Genomic DNA, 19250 nt, shown 5'->3' with positions numbered 1-19250 from the left:
AAATAAATATCAGTTGTCATCATCATCATCATCATTTCAACAAACTGTGGAGGAAATGCATTCTAGGCATGAGAGGATAGTATTCTATAGGAATGCATGAAGAGGGGAGACAAGGACCAGCCAATAATAGTTCAGTTGAACTAGAATATCGAGCATGTGCAGCAGCATACTAGGCAAGATTGGACAATGGAAAAAAAAAAAAAAACCAAACGAACCAAAGAACAAAGATAGATTTCCTCTATGTAACTAACTGGGCAACTACAAAATATTTTCTCTTGTCTAGTATCTTTCTTCTTATTTTTTCTGTCCTTTACCGACATTTAAAATAGACCATATGGAAATGACTTTGGAACGTAGTAATCTTAGAACAATTGAATTATCACTGATTAATATTGAGATATATGCATCACATATAGCTCCATAAGTTTCCTCCAGTCAACACGAGTCCTTTCAGCCCAGTACCTTGTGAGGCAAGGCTATGCGAGGCCAGTGCTTCCTATTCTCTGGTTTTAAATTACTACAACTTTCAAAGAAAGAAGAGAATGTTTGATGGGTACTGAATTGGTAATTTACTTACCAGAAATCAGGAATCAGCAAATAGAAACTTCAGGCAACCAGTGAGCTTCCCTGAAGCAGTAATGTAGCACATGGCCACCAAGGGCCTAAGAGAGTTAATGGGGGCTCCAGAGATGCGCAACATACAGGTAAGGAGAAATTCGATGACTATAGGAAAAGGAAATGAAACAAACTTTTATTGTTCTTTGAAATGAATTTGAATAGATAAAGAGTACTTATCCATGGTTTCTTTTGATGAAATTCAGATATGAAAACAAATGCTGGAATGGACAGCATAGATTTAAGCCACAAATCTTTCTTTTAATCATCAATTTATTTACATACATATATATATTTAATGTTGTAGTAATATTTAAAATTCATTTGCAGATTTAAGACACCTTACCCAGACCCTGAATTTGTGGATGGTGATTATATGTTAAATCGATTCTGAATCTGAAATCTCGTTGAAAAGGTTTTATGGCTATACTTAAAAAAATAATAATAATCCAACTGTCTTCCAGTGCTTAGAATACATAAAATGTCAGGTATTCTTAACATAAATTCCTATAAAGATGAACAATTTTAACCTATTCAACTAACTGAAAACCAAAAAGTTTAAATGAATAAAAGTAGTTCCTACCTTTAGTTTCAGTCAGTTCTTGCCTCATTATTGTAGACTTCTAACATCTTTTCTGTTTTTCAGTAAACATATATCAAATGACTACTATTCGCCAGGCACTCTGTCAAGTGCTGGGATACAAAAAGAGGAAAAAGACAGTCCCTGCCCTAATAGTAAGGAGCTTATTATCTAATGGGGAAAACAACATTTAAACACATATATACAAAATAAGCTAAATACGATAAATAGGAAGTAATTAACAGAGGGAGGGTATTGGAATTAAGTAGGATTGAAGAAAGTTTTCTGTAGAAAGTGAGCTTTTAGTTATTACTAAAAGGAAGCCAGGGAGGCCAGTATGTGAAGTAAATATGGTAGAGCATTCCAGACATAAGAGACAGTCAGAGAAAATGTTTGGAGCTGAGAAATGAAATGTCTTATTTGTGGAATAATCAGGAGGCTTATATCACTGGAATGAAGAGTGTGAGTTGAGGAATAAGCTATAAGACTTGAAAGATAGGAGGGAGCTAGGTTATAAAGGACTTTCAATGCCAGACAACACATTTTGTATTTGATTCTGGAGGTATTAGGAAGCCACTGGAGTTAATTGAATAGGAAGAAGGTGATTTGATCAAACCTGAACTTTGGAAAAATCACTTCAGGGGTTTAATGGAAGATGAATTGAAGTAGGAAGAAACTTCAGACAGTCAATCCACTAATAGGTCATTACAATAATCCAGGTGTGAGGTAAGGAGGGCCTGAACTAGAGTGGTGGCAATGTAAGAGGAGAGAAGAGAGCGTATTTAAGAGAGTTTGCAAAGATGAAATGAACAGGCTTTCCCAGCAGATTAGATATGGGGATGGAGAGATAGTGAACAATCCAAGATGACTCCTGGATTGTGAGTCTGAGCTGGGGTGAAAATGATATTGCCCTCTAGAGTAATGGGGAAAGTAGGAAGTAGGGTGTTTGGAGGTAAAGATAATGAATTCCGTTTTAGACATGTTAAACTTTAGATGTCTACTTGACACTCAGTTTGAGATGTCTGGAAAAGGCAGCTGGAGATATGAAATTGGAGGTCAGCAGAGAAATTGGGACAGGAAAGGTCAATTTGAGAATCATCAGCATGGAGATCATAATTAAATCCATGTAGGCTGATGAGATCATCAAGTGAAGTAGTATAGAAGCAGAAGAGAGTCCAGGATAGAAACTGTGGCAGAACCTGGTTCAGCTATGTTTAGAAGGTGTTATCTGAAAGAATATCTAGCAAAGGGGATTGAATCAAAATGGTCAGATAGGTAGAAGGAGAACCATGATAGAGTGTTGTCCCAAAAACCTAGAGAGAAGTATCAAGGAAGAGAGAATGATCAACAATGTCAAAGGCTGCAGGGAAGTCAAGGAGTATGAAGCCTGAGAAAAGGCCACTGGATTTGGCAACTAAGAGACCATTACGGACTTTGAAGAGAGCACTTTCAGGGGAATAATAAGATCAGAAGCTGCATTTATTTTTTCATTTTAGCCAGTCTGTTCAAGATTAGCTACAAAAGGCAGAAGGAATATAGGATGATAGCAGGATAGAAAGATCATGTGAGGGTTGTTTTTGTTGATTTTTAGAATGGGGGAAGCATGAGCATATTTACAAGCAGTAGGAAATGACAGGGAGGAAGAGATTGAAAATAAATGAGAGAGTAGGGATGACAGAGGGAACAATTTGCTGGAGGAGAAAGGATGAAATAGGACAGTTTGAAGAAGTAGTGGGGTTAACCTTGGTAAGGAGTAAGGTCACTTCATCATGAGAGAAAGGGGTGAAGGAAGAAAAAGTGGCAGAAAGTACCTGATGATAAGAGATGAGGAAGAGGGAAGAAGAGGGAGGTCATGATTAATGGTCTCAATTTATTATTTTTTTTCCGTAAAACTTAAGGTAAATTTCTCAGCTGAGATAATGGGGCAGGGAGGAGGTTTGAGGAGGATGAAAAAATTTGGAAGAGTAGCTGTGGAGAGGGGGATACTGTGGTGATAAGGAAGGTAGAAAAGGATTGCTTAACAGCAGTGAGGGCCCAGTTGAGGATTTGTACATTTGTAAATTTGTGAGAGCTTTGGAGATCCTGCTTTGGAGTTTAAAGTTCTACTTACCTAGATCTAAGCTTTATGGTACAATAGATTTGGAGTTAGAAAGCCTGATTAGAGGTGCAGATCTGCTTGATCACCTTGGACAAGTCATATAACTTTTCTGAATCGTAGTTTACTTGTGTAAAAAAATAGAGATAATAATGATAAACTTACTATCCTTCTCTATCTAGAAAAATATGTCATCTGTTACTTGGTTCCTCTACTTTCTCTCCTCTCACTCTTCATCCCTTTTCAATTCACTAAAGAGAAACTTCTCTAGCATTAGCAATGAATTTTTAATTGTCAGTTATGATTTTGTTTTCAGGTCTTATCCTTCTCAAAATATTTGTAGGATTTGACACTATCGACCATCAACTCCACCTGGATAATCATTATTCCAGGTTTTCATGAGCTTGCTCTCAATTCTAATTCTCCTCTAATGGGGTAATGGCACCTGGACCCCTAAAAGGAAAAGACCATGTCTTTGAAAAGCAACCCAGTGCCTGAATTTTCCCATATATTTCAGCAGGCCTCTGCCCAAGGCAACTGTCCCACCCCAATCTACCCACATTGCTTACTTAACTTACTGGCAATCTTTTCACCTCGCCCACCCCAGACTAGTTACCACTCCTCAATTTCTTCCAGATTCTTTCACTGTCCACATTTGCATATAAGTATCAGCCACACCCCGGCTGTGACTAGTTGCAGGTTCACTAGGAATCCTGCCCCTTCTTATTGCTGTTACAGTAAATTTTGCCACTGACAGGAAGATGGATTGAGTGTGTGAATTCATTCCAGGCAGACACCATCTTGTACCCTGACATTTCAGGGTTCCCAGCAACCCTAAATCACATTATCCTCTTTCCTTAGTAAGTTCTCCTTTTCAGTATACTTTTCTAATTTCATCATCCAGGTGACACCCCATAACTGAATATTCCCCAAAGTTCCCTCCTAAGCCCCTAATGTTTTCTCTCTATATTCTTTTCCAGTGAGCTCATCAGCTCTCATAGTTTTAATTACCATCATTATGCCAATGACTCCTACATCTGTATATCCAACCCTAGCTTTTCTCCTTTACTTCAATTCTTTATCACCAATTGCCTATTAGACTATTTGAATTGGAAATCTTGAAGGTATCTCAAACTCAACCTTTCTGAAAGAGAATTCACTACTATCCTTCCTCCAAACTCTTTTATTTCTGTCAAAGCACCACTATTAATCTAGTCATCCAGGTTCAAAACTTTGGTGTTGTATTAGGTTCCTCACCCTCGTTTATCTGGTGTATTAAATCAGTTGTCAAATCTTGCTATTTCTATTTCCACATCTGTCATATCTAACTCCTTCCCTTTACTCATATAGCTGCACTTTAGTTCAAGGGCCTGTCACCTCTTACCTAGATCACTGTCACAGTGTCACAATTGTAACAAATCCTCTCCATTTCTCCAAAGTGATGTTTCTTAAGTAGAGTTGACCATGTCTTTCCCCTACTCAAAGAGATTCAGTAGTTCATATTACCCCTAGAATCAAATATAAACCCCTGATTGCCCCTGTATCAATCCCCTCTCTCTCATTAATCTTCAAATCTTTCCTTGTCTATTGCTTGTTTCCCTACTACCTGCAAACATGTCCATGACACCACCATTCTCAAAAAGACCTCACTTGATCCATCCATCATATTATATCTCTCCTCACTTTTGTGACTAGAATCTTAGAGAAGACCTAATGTACAACACATTTTTCCATTTCTTTTCCTCTTATTCTCATCTTAACTCTGAATTTCAATTGTATCTTTTAGCTGAAACTGGTCTCTCTAAACTCACTAATGTTCTCTTAATTTCCAAATCTCATGGCCTTTTCTCAGTACTTATACATCTTGAACTCTCTGTAACCTTTTACACTGCCAGTCATATTATTGACATTCCTTTCTCACTAGCTATTCATGACTAGTTTGATAACTCATCTGTCTCATTTGGGGGAATATACACCTGAGTCACAGCTACTATCTGTTAGTGTTCTCCCATGACTCTGTCCTAGACCTTTTTATCTTTTCTCTTTAAATTATTTCACTTAGTGATCTCATCAGTGCCCATAGATTCAATTTTCTTCTCTATGCAGATGATTCTCAGATCTATTTATCTCTTTTAATCTTCATCTCACATTTCTAACTATTTATTAGACATCTTGTACTGAATATTTTCTACACATCTTAAACTAAAAATGTTCAAAATTGAACACATTTAATTCCTTCCCCCCCAAAAAAAAATATCCTATCTTCTTCTTAATTTCATTATTACTATGGAAGGTGCCATCATTCTTCCAGTAACACAGGGTCAAGATGTAGGTATAACCTTAGAATCTTCACTCTGTTACACTGCCCATATCTCATTTGTTGCCAAGGCCTGTCAATTTTACCTTCTTAACATCTCTCAGATATATACCCTTCTGTCTTCTGATACAGGTACTAACATGGTGCCGACCCTCATTACTTCATACCTGGAATACTGGAGTAGGTTAATTTCCCTGTCTTTTTTCCCCAACTATAGTGCTTCCTCTACTCAGCTATGATCTTCCTAAAGCACAGATCTGACATATCCTCCACCCCTCCCTGTTTAATAACCTTAGAATATACAGGAGGATCAAATAAAAAATAATCCTCTGGTTGACATTCTACTTTTCTAGACTTTTCACAACTTCTTATCCTCTATTCCCTCAATGATACAATGACACTGGTTCCTTTATTGTTACTTGTACAGAATATAGCTACTTGAATTTCTCCTTGCTGACCCCATGTCTGGGGTGTTCTTCATCCTCCTACCAATGCTGTGACCTCCCTGGCTTCCTTTGATTCTCAACTAAAGTACCACCTTTTATAAGAAGTTATTCCTGAACCCCCTTAATGATAGGCCTATCCCTTTGAAATGATCTGCAATTTGTCTTATATGTGCCTTTTTTTTACATAGTAATTTACATTTTCTGCTCAAATTAGATTGTGAGCTTCTTGGCAGTAGGTTTTGCTTTTTACCTTTCTATTCCCTATCTTTAGCACATTGCCTGACACATAGTAAATGTTTATTAAATGCTTGTTGACTTTATTTGCATTTTAAAGCCCTTCACAACCTGACCCAAGGCTATCTTTCCAGTATGACTGGATAATATTATATTTCTCACATTTAGTGACCCAAACAAATTGGGTTTCTTATACCTCACACATGGTATGCCCTCTCCCACCTTCATGCTTTCATACTGGCTGTCTTCTCTGTACTCCTTTCTCATCTCTGTTTTGTAGAATTCTTCTACTGCTTTCAAAGTCGGTTCTTAAAGATATCCCAGCCATCTTCTACATAAAGTCTTTCTTGATTCCCTTAACTACTAGTACTCTCCTTCCCAGGCTATCTTACTTTGTGTTTAATCTCTTTATATTTACTCTGTGTAGATAGATAGATAGATAGATAGATAGATAGATAGATAGATAGATAGATAGATAGATCTATGTCCATCTATCTATCCTTTCTTTATCCCCAATTCAAATATGGTCTTTGCAAGCAGGTAATATTTTATTAATTGTATTTGTAACCTCAATTTCCAACAACAGCTAACACATCCTAGATACTTAAAAAAAAATACTTGTTGGTGGATAGATTGATTAATTTGTTGATTGGGGAGATAAAACAAAACTACATACAATGTGAAATGGTAGAATCACAAAATACTGTGAATGTAAATCGCTTCTGGTAGATAATTAAAAGAAAGTAAGGGAATACTACTTTCTTCTGTCATGAAAAACCCCTATTTTCAGAATGATGAAAGTACAAAGAAAAAGCCTAATAAGATATATACCTGGGCCATGAGTACAGGGAATTGAGGAAACAAGGTTGCTGGAGGAGTAGGAGAAGAAAGACACTGACAGAGTTTATATTCTTGCTTTGTCTATTTCTTGTCAAACTTCCTATTTTTGGATTGAAGCCTCAAAATTGAATTTCTTATTGAATAATCATGTTTTGTTGCATAAAATCTGTCTTCAGTTTTCTATACAATAAAGAATATGACTATGTGTATTCATGTGTTTGGAAATCAGTTAGCAGCAGTAATGCAGTGACAAGTTAATGACTATTTAACCTCGAGGATTATAAATCAAACTGTTTTTTAATTAGACAAAACTGCTTAATGATGGCAAGACAAAAAAGACATTGGCACATGCAGGAGACAAATTATAGAGGGATGTCATACACTGAGGCTTGAATAGTACATTTACAAGCTCCACATTCTCAGATATTTCTTGACTGGAACAATCCATTTTAACCCAGTCAAAATGAGAAAAGCCAAGAAGTGAATAAGCAGAAATATGCCCATTATCTAGAACACTGGACTTTGTTCTGGGCAAAATATTATGTAGGAACATCACAAAACTAGAGTTCATTGAGAGCAGATTGGTTGGTAACAGAAAATCAGAACCAGGTTACATGAAAATTAGTTGAAGAGACTAAGGCTAATTTGGTCCACTAGGCAGCACAGTGGGTAGTTGGATGGCACAGAGAATAGAACACAGGGCCTGCAGCCAGGAAGGCTCAGCTTTCGGAGGTCAAATTTGGTTTCAGACATGTACTACCTATGTGAACCTGGGCAAGTCACTTAACCCTGTTTGTCTCACTTTCCTCATCTGTAAAGTGACCTGGAGAAGGAAATGGCAAATCACTCCAGTATCATTGCCAAGAAAAACCCCACATGGGGTCATGAGGACTTAGAAACGACTGTAACAACTGAATAACAAGGATCTTTAGCTTAGAGAAGAAAAGACTAGAAGGAGAGATGATAGCTATATTTAAAGACTTGTTATATAGGAAAGAAAACCTGAAAAATCATATGCGTTCCTCAACATTTGGCAGAATACATCAAGAATTATATTTATTTAGTGGAAACTGCTCTTGTAAAGAAATTACTTAGTTTCTGTTTCAAAACTTTCTTATGTTTGTTTAAATGTCTTCCAGAGCTGGCATTCTATGAGTTTGTTCAATAGGCCAAGTGAATGCACATATTATGGGAGGATAAACCTAGCACATTCCACCAAGCTAGAAAGGCTTAAAATTTGGGCCCCACAATGTCATTTATACCTGCCTTCTGAGAATAAATTTCGTTAGGTTGGAGAGTTAAATAAATGCTGTCCTACATTTACTTTTATCTTAGCATTTGTCCATGCATGAAAGCTAAAACTCCTTTCCCTTTTTGTTATGGAGGCATAACCAAGTTTGAGATTCTGAAGCTGACAGAGGAAAATCTGAATGATGATCCAGAGTTACTTAATGTGAAAACTCCAAGACTGTACCCACTTTTTATAAACCCAGATCTTTTGTTGTAGATCATGGCTTATGATCATTATTCAAAAGAAATATTGTACAACGTCCTGAATATTGCTCACCCCTATAATTGGAATCATAGCAGTATTTTAAATCTTATCTCAGGTACTATTTCTTTCCCATGTCTTCCCCAATAGCACTATGCTGCCCCTGCTTCTCCCAGGTGTACCCACTCTCTTTAGCCCTTAATTATTTTTAAAAATTCTAACCTAATTGTTTTATTTGTATAAATTTTATCTCCCTCCTCTACCAAGACTTCCAGCTTTTGATGGAAAGTTTCATACTTCTTTTATATCCCACAGAGGGGCTTGCATAGCTTTGGAGGTCAAAGTTCATCTAGTCCAACTCTTTCATTGGCTTCATGATGAAAACAACATTCAGCAAATGTGATTGCTTTTGTTGTTGTTCTTATTGTTATTGCTATTGTTGTTATTTTTAGTTGAACTAGTAAGAAATTCAAAGACTGGGAAAAAAGTCAGATATATAGATAGCTTGCTGTTTAATTGTTTCAGCCAAATCCAATTATTTATGACCCATTTGCGATCTTCTTGGCAAAGATACTGGAGTGGTTTGTCATTTCCTTCTATAGTTTATTTTACAGATGAGGAAGCTGAGGCAAATAGGGTTAAGTGACCTGGCTAGGATCACAAAGCTACTAAGTGTCTGAGGCCAGATTAATTATTCCTGATTACTGGCTTGGAACTTTGTCCACTGTACTACCAAGCTGCCACATGTAGACATCTACATATCCTGAATATGTAGAGATAGGAATCAAGACAAAGGAGATCTATAACAGGATGTGTCATGAATCAAGTGAATGCATCTTCAATGGTGCCTCTCTACCACATTACCTTCACATTATACCAGGACTTCTCTTAGTGCAGAATTTTGCCACTCTTTAGCCTACCATGCTCTGCACATAAGCATTTTGCTACTTTACAGCACTGAGAATATCAGGTTCATTCTATGTGCATGATGTGCTGTATCACATGTCAATGGAATGTCTCAGAGTATAAAATGCAAAAAAGGATTTCTTTCCATCTGAAAAGATATATATATATATATATACCCAAATATTAGCCCCATAAAAATATCATATCACTTTCCTTATAACAGCTGCAAAATGCTTTGTTTTGGAGATTAGAAATGTGAGGGGACTGAGGGAATGATAGACAGAAGGAAGCAGTGAGGTAAACTAAGGGAGTTTTCCAAATTGGTAAGTTACTTTTTCAAGAAAGAGGCTAACACATATTTGACCAAATGTACTTCTTTGGAAGACAGAAACTTCAAATTATTACAGCTTCAATGTGTTATCCCTGCAATAGCTCACCCAATAACACCAGAGCTGGTGTGATAAGAGCTATGAAGAAAGGTGAAGCAAAAGTCACTTAGAATGACTTATAAGCGAAAAATGCTGCATAATTGGCAGATCTAAAAAGACTGAAAGTTTTATTCTGTCTACTGAAACTCATCTGATTCAAAGAGCTAACTTTCTGCTAAGGGTACTACTAACCTGAGGAATATAAATGAGTGTGTATATAAATGTATATATGTGTATAAGTGTATATGTATACACACAAACACATTTGTATGTATATGTGTATGGCATTTTTACTGCCTACTGTATACAAAAGCCCAGTATGACTTTTATCTAATTTTCAAGCTACCCATCCCTAAGAAATACATATAATAAGTCTTACGTCTATCCTAGACTATTATTCTTTTAAAATCCAGACTTGTTTGTTACTGAATGCTTTAAAAATTAATATAATGCAAGTTTCCATGCATTTGTACAGGCACTTCTTTACAAAGCACTTTTTTATCTACAAATTCATTTTATGAATAATTATTTCTCTCTACATAAAGAAAAAAAAAATGCTTTCTCCCTCTTGCACCAGAAAGAAAAAAAAATCTGGCAAGAGTTCCATCCATTCATTTGAGTTTTGTTAGGCTAGTCCCTTTTGAATCCCAGTTGATTTTACAGAGCAATGCTTTGTCTACTCCACCCAATCAGTGAACATTTAAATAACAACTTTGGGTCAGGCACTGTGTTAAATACTGGGGTATAAAAAGAGGTTAAAAAACAGTGCCTGCACTCAAACAGCTCAAAGTCTAATAGGAGAGACCAAAAAAAAAAAAATATGTAAGCAAGTTATATAATGGATAATCAGAAAATAATTAAAAGAAGGAAGGCACAAGAATTAAGAGAGTTTAAGAAAATGTTTCCTATAGAAGGGATTTTAGTTAGGGCTCAAATGAAGCCAGGGGATCCAGCAAGAAAAAATGACAAAAGAGACAACTCTAGGCATGAAGGGCAGCCAGATAAAATCCCAGAACCAGAGCGAGAACTTTTTGTTTGTGGAAAAGCCAGGAGTTCAGTATCACTGCAATGAAGAATATGTGGCAGGAAGCAAGATGTAAAAAGACTGAAAAGGTAGGAGGGAATTGGGTTATGAAGGACTTTGAAAAGCATATGGAAGATTTTGTATTTCAGGTATTAGGAAGTCAGTGGAATGTAATGAGTATAGTAGTGACATGATCAGACCAGTACCAACTTTCATTTTACTGGGGCCCTAGTGCTATAGTCTGTATTAGGCCCCAGGGGCCTCTGGGAAAGTAATTTTTTTTTTTTATCTAATTTGTCAAGAGGGGCAGCTAGGTGATATACTGTATAGAGTACCGGGTCTGGACCCAGGAAGATCATCTTCCTGAGTTCAAGTTTGACCTCAAACACTTACTAGCTGTGTGACCCTGAACAAATCATTCAACTTTGTTTGCATTAGTTTCCTCATCTGTGAAATGAGCTGGAGAAGTAATCTCTGTATATCTGCTAAGAAAACCCAAAATGGGGTCAATAAGAGTCAGGCATGACTGAAAATCAACAAAAAAATATGTTAAGGGTATTGGATTGGCTTGAGGGGGAGGGGCATAAGTTGTTGAAAACAATGTTCTTCCTGATGTGATCCCAGACTCCAGAGATGCCCCAAGTTGAATCTGTTTAGGGATCCTTCATAAAAGGCCTCCTAAGATCTAAAATGACTTCTAGATACAAGTACTCCTCTCACACTAGAGTTAACCAAACACAAACATGCAGTTGTCCTTAGGGTCATGGCTAACTAAAACTGTGGAAATGACCTTGAATTTGAAGGCCAAAGGTTCTTCATGGTTTGACACTAACCACAAAGAAACCCACAGATCTATCCTAGTGAAGACATTTGTCTTCCTATTAAGTTGTCTAGGAGAAAGACAAATATATAAACAAGTCTCCTTCTGACCATAAATGCTTCCCTTCTCTGATGGAAATCACAAAGCAGTAACACACGTGTGTCAAAATTTTAAGGAAGAAAAGTGTCGCAAAGAATAGAATGAACATGCTTTATTCCCTCACAATATGTATATGTATGTGCATGCATGTGTTTGTGTGTGTATATTCCCCCTAATGAATGATATATAATAATGATAATAGCTAGCATTTATAAAGGACTTTAAGGTCCGAAGTCCTTTATAAATATCTCATTTTATCTTCACAAAAAACCTGAGAAGCAAGTGCCATTATTGTGCTCATTTTACAGATGAGAAAACAGAGACCAAAAGAGGTTAAATGCCCTGAATCATAGAGACAGTGAGTGTCAGAGGCAGTGTTTGTTCAGACTCCACATGCAGCACTCAATCCACTGTACCCCCTGGCTACTATGAGAAACATGAATAAGGTGTTTTGTTAAGGTTAATTAAAACGATGAGATAAATGAGGGTGGAGGAGAAGATTAAAAAGAATGGAAGAGGATGAGGATCAAGTTCCTCCACTCTTCTCCATGAAGCTGAGCCATATGAGTGCAAAAAGAGGGGATAAGCATTGTTGAAAGGAGGACCATCCCTTCAACGATGGTCTGATCTTCCATAAACCCAAGACCAAGCTCTTTAAGTTGTGGACAGCAACACTCTACAATGTGTGACATATTTCCTTTTTTTTTTTTTTTTTGAAGTTATTTTTTATTTAAGTTGTAGTTTCTTCTGTTTTTTGTTTTTGGAGGGCAATTGCAGTTAAATGACTTGCCCAAGGTCACACAGCTAGTGTGTGTGTGTGTGTGTGTGTGTGTGTGTGTGTGTGTGTGTGAAGTGTCTGAATCCAGATGTGAACTCAGGTCCTCCTGACTCCAGGGCCAGTGCTCTATTCACTGCACCACCTATTCACCCTGTGACATATTTCTTAAGGGGTTACACGGAGTGGGGTAGCAGCAGGAGAGATTTTAACATCTGGCATAGCTGAAGAATAATAAGTATATGCCAATGTGGTCTGAGCACAAGGGATTAGTGGGTTAGATATGAATGAGAAAGTAATCAAGGGCAGGGTAATGAAGAGCCTTGAAAGGCAGCTAATATGGTCAATTTTATGACATATTTTCATGTGAAACATAGTAGTTAAGCAGGGGAAAAACAAGAACAAAATGAGACAATTAATATAATATTGGTTGGGATGTATTGGAAGGGGAGAGACAAGAGGACTAGAAGTCAGTTAGGAGATACTCTAAGTACTCTAAGCAGAGAAGGTGGTAATCTGGACTGGAATAATGGCAATTGACATGGAACGAAAGCTGTAAATTTTAGAAATATTATTTAAAAAAAAAGAATCAATAAGAGTTGCCTTTTCTTCTCTCACTTCAAATTATCCCTTAGTTTTATGCCCATGCTCACTTACGCCCATAACGAGAGAGGGAGAGAGAGAGAGAGAGAGAGAGAGAGAGAGAGAGAGAGAGAGAGAGAGAGAGAGAGAGAGAGAGAGAGAGTTCAAATAAGTCTCATTCTCAGGAATTATTGTTCCTTCCTATATCTAGATTGACATTTCTCCTTGTGCATAGGGCATTTCCATTTCCATGTCACTGTTGTTTCTAAATCTTGTAACATCAAGCACCTAGCACATACAGGATGACTGCTAGCACAGTTTCTTTGACCTGTTTTTCTAAAGGAAAGCAACTCAAAAAGGGTTAACAATCTTACCTTACTCAAAAATGTCATTCACTTAGTTCAGGGGAAAAAGTCAGCACCCTAAATTTCAGAGAATACAAACAGAAATTACAAGCAGACAATACAGACATAGAAAATAACACAATTCAACAAACCAACAGATAAAATTTCTAGCTATCTGACCATTGCATATATACAGTTAGTTACAAGAGAGAGAAGCACCAACATTTGGGTTTTCAAAGCCAGGGGACTGACTCAACAGCTGCCCAGAGTCTCTTCTGGTCAAATCACCCAACTCTTCCCATAAGTGAGCCTCAAAGCAAATATAGCCTTCTCCAAGGTCAGAGAACATCACAACCTTCATGACCCACTGCGTAATTACTAAGCAACAAAATGTGGGTCTTCCTGAAAAACAAGCTTCCCCTAAACAAGATTCTCTTGTGCTCCAAGTGAGGCCCAGGGAAGGGGCAGGGAAGATCTTCAAATTTCTTTACCAATACAAACTCAACATGTCCAAAACTGAACCTAGCGAAAACATTATTGTGTATTAAAAATAGTACTTGTTTTGAAGTCAGAGAACTTAAAATACATTCTACGACTTAATATGATTATTTGACTCTGAACAACCAGGGATGGTGGTATATTGAAAAGAATGCCAGATTTAGATGAACTGAGTTCAAATCCTAGTTCTGCTTCTAACTGTTTATGAGACTTCATCCAAATCATGTCATTCTTCTAGGTTTCAGTTTCCCCCACTGAAAACTGTGTTTTTGATGATCTTTATATAGATCTATTTTATATATTATAGTATATATAGATCTATTATATGTAAAGATGATCTTTAATGTCTCTTCCAGTTCTAATTCTATGATCCCAAGAATTAGCCTCCAAGTATATGAATTCCTCATCTGTAAAAGGGTAATAATAATGATGTACTATCCTTATAGAATTTCTGCAAAAGAAGAGAATTTTGTAAACCTTAGAGTTTTAGATGGATTATTATTATTGTTTACATATCATATTAATGATTATAAAATTATATGACATGATTGTATTACAATTATATTAATGATTACATATAATATATATTTACTCTAATAATTTCCCCCTAAACCTTTTCTCTTATTTCCCTATTTTTATCAGTGATTCCAAAATTCACCCTGTCTCTCATATGTGAAATGTTGGTGTTATGGTGGTGAATTTCCTCTCTCTTCCCTCTCATATTCACCTAAATTACTAAGTTTACCTCGCTACAAAGACCAGTCTTCCTCTGTAGCTTCTCATATCATCCTCTCTTCTTTATTCACACTAATACCACATTAATAACCAACCTTCATAATTTTCCTAGAACACTCCAATGTCATTTAAACAAGTATTCTCATCTCTAGACTTTCACCTATCCAATCTGACCTTCATATCCTTGTCTAATATAATCCCTTTGAATAGATCTAGTAATGTTACAATGTTACTCTGCTTTATATCTATCTATCTATCTATCTATCTATCTATCTATCTATCTATCTATCTATCTATCCATCCATCCATCCATCCATCTATCCATCCATCCATCCATCCATCCATCCATCTATCTATCTACCTATCTATCACACTATTGCCTAGCAAAGAAGATACATTGCATAGAGGAAAGAGCACTAGCTCTGGAGTCAAAGAAGCTGGGTTGAAGTTGTATCTTTGGTATGTATTATTTTTGTAAAATGAAAAAACAATCTATACATGCAGCATATCAATCTCATAGATTATAAGTTCCATTAGGACAGGAACTATATCGTATTTATACCTAATATCTCTTCCAGCTACTGCTCTGCTTCATCTCCAGCTAGGAGATATGTAACAGATATTTGTAAAATAAGACAAAACAGATGAAGTCTAATGAGTATTACCTTGAATTGGCATAGTTATCTAAGCTATCCTTCCTTGCAAAGAAGCCAGAAAATCCAGAGAGACTCTGAGGAAGCTTCATTTCCTCAGAAATTCTAACTGAGAATAACTATCTCCTCTAGTCTAAAGGAGGACTAAGTGAAATGTTATTAAATCTTGTTTAGATTAGTCATTTAGTTAACAAACATTAAGTGTCTGCTGGTAGCCATATACTGGGATGAGCACTATGTGGAACTAGATAGTGAATCAAGATTATTTCATTCAACCAAGAGTTAGATTAAATGTTCTGAGGTTAATAGAGTCTTTCTCCCTGAGGAGTTGAAAAGTCTCTTCTCACTAGTGGTTTACTAGATGCCCTTGTAAACACAAGTTAACATACACAAGTTAATAGAGGCAAGTAATTCAGTGATTGCACAGACATGTCACAAATTTCTTGTGGCAAACCCTTGGGGGACTATCTCAAATACCAAAACATAATTTACTCTAAGGAGTCAAGGAAGTGAGTAAATAGCCAGCAATGCAGGAGAAAACTATTTCACAGAAATAGATACAAGTCTGTTCTGGTTTTCCTATAGTTCAAAGAATATTTGCCTCCCTGCAGCACATTCCAAGAATTTCAATTGAACCAAATACACTTGGTCTTGAGTTTCTCCTAGCAAGAAACAAAGGACAGAACTAAAATCAAATTTCAACATTCCTAGGAAGTCTTTGAGGCATCTAATATTTTAGTCTCCGTTCAGATATTTTCTTTCCAAGTGTATTTTAACCTCAGTCATCAACAATTAAAAAATCAGGCTTGTAGCTTCTAAAGTCATCTGGAGATAAAGTCTTGTCACTTTGGCATCTTGACATAAAGGACATTCCTTCTGAGTAGCCAAAGAATGAAGGGTAGAACCAATATACATACCTCTTATCTTAACACCTTATTCCTGTGTCTATACAGTTGCTTAACTATGACACATCTGGATAAAATGACTGGTAATAATGAGTACTGCTGACTAGTTCTGCCTCGAGTGGCTCATTTATTGGCACCACATATGTCCAGGTTGAATATAATGATAACCAAAAATTTTCTTTCTTTACTAGTGTCATAAAGAAAAAGAACAGGTTTAAGATCCACAATTAAAATATAAAGAGTTAACATAGTTTAATGCACTAAGTTTAAATCCAGGCTTCGCTACTTACCAAATGTGTAAACCTACATAGGTCAATTAGCCACTCATATCCTCAGTTTCTTCATTGTAGAAATTGGGATAGGGATTCTCTATCAAAACCCAGGGCTTCCCTGAGAAATGTATTCTTTGTAAACCTTAAGGTACTACAACAATGCAAATTAATAATTTTCCAATTGGGATCATTACTAGATATTTGGAAGGACTGCAATGAAAAAATTTTGAAATCTCATGTGATTTGTGTCCTTACAAAAGACAGAGATGTGATCAGGTCCCTCTTAAAAGCCTTTCCAAATTATACAATTCCATGTCCTGGCAAATGACTTTTTTCAGTCTCTACAATTCTCTACAGGTTGAGGAATAGGATGATTGCTTTTCTGTTTTCTCCTTGAAGAAGGAGATTGAATAAAAAGTATTTGAACTTATCTAACATTCATTCAAGAGCCATGATATTTAAAAGAAAAAAAAATTAAAGGGTCCACCTTTCCTCTTCCCAGAGTAGTGAAGGCAGCAACTGACTATAAATGTAAGTATAGAAGAGTACATATATGTATGTATGTGTACATGCATGGATTGCATATTTAGGTATATATGGATTCATTTAGCAATATAGGTATCTAGGCATGTGTAACTATATGCACATGGGTATATATATAGGTATGTACATGTACACAAAGGAATATAAATGCATATATGTGTGTTTCCTACACATATGAGAAGTGACTGGCATATTTACATTCAAACACACCTGCATATACACATATGACATGCATATGAAAAACCAAAGAGTGTTTATGCATATTGTATATATACGCATGTGTATGCACACATTTGTTTCCTCCATTATAAGAACTTTCCTGAGTAGTACCAGACCTTTACCAACCTCTTTGTTCACATTCAAATATAACTGCCATATAGTTCTACTGATGTCCTATTCTGATGACACATTATAGCATGGATGTCTGGGCACTCTGAGATTATGATCAGTGGAGTGCAAGCTCTCACTATTTCTATCAAGTAAGAAAGTCTTTTAATGTGGGTCTAACAACAAACTATGGGCTGACCAACACAAACTTTCTTGACACCATTCCCAGATTCTAAGATTTCAGCACTGCTCCTAAAAAAAGATTATTTCAAAATATTATTTTGCATATATGTAATATTGTCTCTCTGATAAAATGTAAACTTCTTCTGGGCTTGGGGAGCTACTTCATGTTTGTTTGTTTTTTTCCTGTATCCTGCACTGATTGGCACATAATTTTGTTGAGTTTTAGGTTTAGGGGTGCTTGGGACCCCAAAATAATGACACACTGGATCCTGCCAAATGAATTTAACTCAAGCCTTCTTCTAGCCAAAGAAAAACAAAATTATGAAAGATCTACCATATTGGGTAGACTCTTAAGGAATCTGAACATTTGTAACACTTGTATTGACAAGCTGGCCAGAATGAATCTGAGCTAGATGAGGTACATTGAATTTGAGTACCTTCATGGAGGCAAAATAGATCTTATTTACAGAAAGACTGTGGGAGGGATCTTGGGATGGTCTAGTAAGCTGGGATGATGGGAGGAAGAGGTCCAGGGAGGATCTTGATGGGATTGGGGTGACTACAGGTCAGATTCCCAGGAACTGAGGGAATTGGATTAAGGATGGGATCAAGAGTGGGAAGCAGCCAGGAGGCAATAAGGAGGTAACAGACAATGAAGAGCTAGGCTAGGTTAAGGGTAATGGAGGTTTACAACAGAGTATACTAATAATGGAAGACTTTTGGCCTCTGGGGAACACCAGATCAAGTGGGAAGATTCAAGGAGGTTCTTAGAGTTTATATCCCATCAGTATCACTTAAACAAGGTTGTTTTACTGATTGAATAGCCTAGCTAATGAAAAGGACATTTCATAATTTGCTTCTTCTCCCTCCCACCCCCAATCATTGCAATTAGGCATCATAGGGATTTCTGTCTATATCAGTACAAATAGTACCACACTCATGAAAAGATTAATTTTTTTGAAGTTTAGTCAGTTGCCTGACACCCAAAATACTGGGTTTAAGCAGACTGAGTTTAAACTTGGGGATGATCACTCAAACCATAACTCTTTGACTTGATTTGCTCAAACTCCGAATCTCAGAAGAGTCCAAACCTCCATAAATATAGCAAAAGGGACCCTAGTTTTCAGGCAACAACTCAAGATAACAATAAACATTGGGTATTCAGGGGTATATGATTCTTTTTTTTACCTCATAGAAAATTCAGAAAACACATAATTCATTCAGAATAATCCATTAATAGTTGACAATTTGTTCTTTCTGTTACACTGAGTTTCACTTTCTCCCCAGAAACCTCTACAATCCACATGATTAAGAGAACCACCTTGGAGTTTGTACTCTTCTCAAAAAGAAAATGAAATTGAGATTTCTAGAGAGACAACCAAGCAACCACCCCCCTTCTCTTTCAACTTACAGAAATAGAATAACTTGCAGTAGTAACAGAAGGAAAAGACCTGACTTTTTGCGCTTCACATATTGTGGCTTTGTTCACTGCTTCATTTCCACTTTGGGGTTGTAATATGATCTTTCTAAAAGGATT

Source organism: Petaurus breviceps, unplaced genomic scaffold (assembly GCF_028583685.1).
Source record: "Petaurus breviceps papuanus isolate PSGF00001 unplaced genomic scaffold, PetGlider_PUasm1.0 91133, whole genome shotgun sequence".
Taxonomy (NCBI): Eukaryota; Metazoa; Chordata; class Mammalia; order Diprotodontia; family Petauridae; genus Petaurus; species Petaurus breviceps.
The sequence above is the reverse complement of the archived record's forward strand: the minus strand, read 5'-3'. Positions refer to the sequence as shown.